Source organism: Populus euphratica, unplaced genomic scaffold (assembly GCF_000495115.2).
Source record: "Populus euphratica unplaced genomic scaffold, PopEup_1.0 scaffold425.1, whole genome shotgun sequence".
NCBI classification, from domain to species: domain Eukaryota; kingdom Viridiplantae; phylum Streptophyta; class Magnoliopsida; order Malpighiales; family Salicaceae; genus Populus; species Populus euphratica.
In genome coordinates this window covers 175,615-179,827 of record NW_011500308.1, presented here as the reverse complement: position 1 = coordinate 179,827, position 4,213 = coordinate 175,615, and the positions used below count along the sequence as shown (strand labels likewise).

Here is a 4,213-nt window from a genome sequence, read left to right as displayed (position 1 = left end):
CACTGTCCCGTCGACTTATAGTTCAGTTGATCAATCGCAACCGATGATATCCGCACTTGTGATAAATTCAATTAATCACCAACCATTATCTATAACTATTTACTATCAATTATTACTAGTAATTGTCACCTAACATTAACCACAATCATTTGCAGCCACAATTATTTACTATCAATCATTACTACTTGCTACATCTCAATTTATGTATAAATAAATTATTAAGTTTGTATTATTAAATATGAAAAAAAATAGAAAAAAACACAAAAATTATATATATTAAGATTATAAGTTTTTATTTTGTAATAAAACCGTTTATTTTATCTCCTTTGAGTATTCTAAAGTCACTACTAGTAATTTCTCCCACGAATAATATGTACACTCAGCGACTCCAGCATTAATTGTAGCTTTGACAGATTGTGAGAGACTAGATGGGATGTATATTACGCGTCTAAGTTTCATTATTAATAGATATTTAGTAACGGTAATTATGGTTGTTTTTTAAAAATAAATTTATTAAAATTATATTTATTTTAATTTTTAAAAATTATTTTTAATATTAACATATTAAAATATAAAAAAATATTAATTAAAATTAAAAAAATAAAAAAAATTAAATTAAAAAAAAAGAGTTTAAAAAAAAACAAACCAATCAAAGTGTTTTTCCGCATCACAGCATAGGTGAAGATGGGATTTCAGAAAAAAACAGAGAAGAGTTTAACCAATCATTAGATGTAATTATTCCTGGCTAATAAATTTGGGATTTAAATCATTTTATATAATCTAGTCATGTAAGGCCAAGTTAATGACTTGAAAAGATGATAGCATGAGATTAAACTTAAATTTCAATAACTAGATATTTGAAAGCCACTTTATTATCTATTAGACCATTGAATCTCCGCATGTTAGGTTTAAAATATATTGGTTGGGTTAATTTTTATTTATTTATTGTTTTATTTTGAATTTTATATTAATTTTCGTTATGCTTTTGTATTTTGATTTGTTTTCGGACATGGTTTTCTAATTTATTTGAAGGTTTGTATATATTTTAAGGAAACATGCATTATTAGATTTATTTTTAAAATTAAACTGCAAATTTAAGGTTCTGTACATTAAAAAAAAAACATGTTTTTTTTATATATTTATTTATTGTTTTTCTAAGCTAAGGGTTCTTAGGGAAACCAGGAAGTGCAGGAATAGGAGGCGTTCTGAGAGACCCATAGGGTCGTTTCTTGTGCGTTTTCTCTTGCGTGGTTGAGGACGTGGATTGAAATGAGACTGAAGTTTGCCCCATTAAGAAAGCATTAGAGATTAGTGTTCCCTCATCGTTGGCAAGTCGGCTTAATTGGGCTGTGGAATCAGATTCGGTTAGCAGCTAGCCAGGCCATGGACGATGCTGCGTCTCTTAATTTAATTCTATCTCCATTAATGGCAACTCTGAGAACAGTGGTCTTTCTTCACGTTTTGAGAGAGGGAAGTTGTGGCATGTCATTAGCAAAGCAGAACTTGATTTCATAGCTAGCTTTACTATTACCTGTTTTCTGTTTTTTCCTTAAATTTCTTTCCTCTGTTTCAGCCACTCACTTGATGGGTATTGTCTGTAGCTTCCTTTTGAATTAACGAACAAAGAAACAACAAATTAAAGAGATTAAAACCAAGCAATGAAGTCTAATGTAAGATTAACACTATTTTTGGCTAGTTGGTCTACTTCATGGTTAGCCCCTCTGCGTGAGTGAGTGTAAAAATTGTTTCCCTCAACTGTCTTCTTAACAATATTTGAAGCACATAAAAGGTCTCAAGTTTCCAGGATTCTTAAGCTTGGGCTTTGTATATCGCCATTCGCCAGCAACTCTGCCTCACCGGAATCAATGACGCCAGCAGTGCAGGAGAAACATTTCCCTTTGATCGCTAAGGATGTAAGAAATGCTTCTGCTACATGAAAGCCTTTCGAGATTGTTTAGCAACATGTGAATTGTTAGAACTATCTCTGTGTGGGAAAAAGTTTACTTGGTCAAGGGGGAGTTCTGCTAGTAGAATTGACAGAGCCTTCATGTCCACGGCATGGTTTCAAACATTTCCCTCTGCTTCTTTGTTTGGTCTTCCCAAGTATACATCGCCCCGGCCTATCATGGTGAAAATGGATAGCACAAATTGAGGGTCCTAATCCATTCAAATTTATTTCTAACTTAATGCAATTTCATGTTTTAGATATTTATGTATTATATGTACTTTATTTTTTTCTTACAGAAAATAAAAAGTATAACATTCTATTTTTTTTCTCTTCTATTTATAAGAAAATCTAAAAACTTTATAAGTAGTAAAATATCAATTTACTTCTTGCATATATTATTTTTTAATAATTTTAAAAATTTATTCAATCAGATTGTTTTTAAGTCTAAAATTGTAATTAATTCCTAACATTAATTAATCCCATATAGGGGAAGATGTTCGACATCGACCCAAACATCTTGCCCCATCAAGACCATCACTTTTCGTTGAGCTCTAACCGCGTACCTCCTGATCATGTCATTAGCTTCATCTCTCTCCATGAAGAAGAGAACCCTGTCTTCGGGAGCAAGGCCTTTCTGCTCTACAAAACGACGCCAAGAAGAGCGTAGAAGAACGGGTTTTGGGTAAGCTCTCAGACGGGTTGACAAGCAAGCAAAACCTCCATGCATTATCAGTAGCATCGGCTGCTTCAAAATTCATCATATGGGCTCCTTCAGGAATTGGAAAAGCCTCAAGGGCATGTGTTGGGAATGAAAGAGCATGGCTTATATGGGTTGGTTTCAGTTTCTTCGAGAAGAGAAGTACTTGTTCCATTCCTTCTCAGGAGATACAAGAGTTTCAACGAAGAGAGAAGGCTACTGTGGGAGCAGAGATTAGCTATATTGCCTTATAATCTAAATGAAACCTTTAGGCAGGGGATGCATAGAGATAGTGAAGAGATTTGCCCACAAGAAACCTATATACTACATAGTTGCCCTTGTCATGGCCCATATATTTTTCAGTGAGTACCTTTTCGAAATCAAAATTTAACAAAAAAGCACATAACCTATATAGTTTTGATGGTATATAGGAAGAGAATGAAAAGGATATCTCAAAAATCACCATAGGAGGCTTATTGTCACTGTAACATGCATCATGATTCTCATTCTTCTTTTTTTTTCTTTTTCAGATTCAGATGGGTTGTTCCATTCTCTTTCTTTGTTTCTTTTAGATTGGTATCTCATAGAAAATAAAAGTATAACATTTTCATTCCCTTTCTTTGTTTCTTTGTTTTTCAGATATGAGATCTGCTAGTAGAATTGACAGAGCCTTCATGTCCACGGCATGGTTTCAAACATGTCCCTCTGCTTCTTTGGTTGGTCTTCCCAAGTAAACATGTCCACTACTTTTCTTGTTTCTTTGTTTTGGTCAATTTGTGTAAGAAAACAAAAGTTGAGTTGTCAATATCGACATTTTTAGTGGGAAATGTTATCGCACTTGTATGATTTTCAGCTATACAGTAACAAAGAGTGTTTAATTGACATTACTTGCGTCAAACAAAGAAAAGTGGTTTAATTTATTTATTTTTTATATGATATTACTCTTCTTTCCATTCATTTCTCTCAAAACTTAAAATTAACTGAAATGATTTAAGATTGAAACTCTGAACAATAAATCTAAAACAAATCCACTTATCTAAGAAGTTAAATCTCTAATGTTATAAGAACGCCACTTTATGTTTTTTTTTTTTTCCTGGAAATCTTACTCTTTACTAAGGCTAGAGAATAATCATTATACTGCATGGATTGATTATGAACAAATTAACCAGATACATTAAAAGGAAAAAACAAAAAAACTAAAGTGGCGAAGCTTTTTCAATTGATATAATCATCATCATGATACTACATTATGATACTATATATATAATTATAAGTAAATCTAGAAAGTGTGGGTTTATTTTACTGTAGATGAGAAGTATTATTCACTCATAAAATATTGTGTACCTATTGTTTATTTTTAATAATTTATTTTGGTTCTCAAAATCTTATTTTAGGTAATTAGGTCTTGATTAAATGCCAATTACTTTTGATTTTTTTGATAAAGGTGAAATTAGAATAAAGAGGACCAAAATGAAAAATATGTCATACATTTTGGCACTTGCCAAAGATTTTGTTAAAAATATACTTACATCCTCAATATTTAAAAATAACACAATTTATACAATTTA

At 31.5% G+C, this 4,213-nt stretch overlaps 1 protein-coding gene across 2 annotated transcripts in view; it reads right to left on the bottom strand.

Annotated features, from left to right (window-relative positions):
• Nucleotides 1–1,190: 1,190 nt before the first annotated feature.
• LOC105113478 (UDP-Glycosyltransferase superfamily protein) overlaps nt 1,191–4,213 on the bottom strand; it is a 16,494-nt gene continuing 13,471 nt past the window's right edge. Inside the window, exon 16 of one of the 2 annotated variants that reach the window (XM_011009670.1) lies at nt 1,191–2,120. The gene's annotated coding sequence lies outside the window, so the exon portion shown is untranslated. Of the gene's footprint in view, nt 2,121–2,669; nt 3,404–4,213 lie in introns of those variants that run through there. The other variant, XM_011009671.1, reaches the window with a different exon arrangement.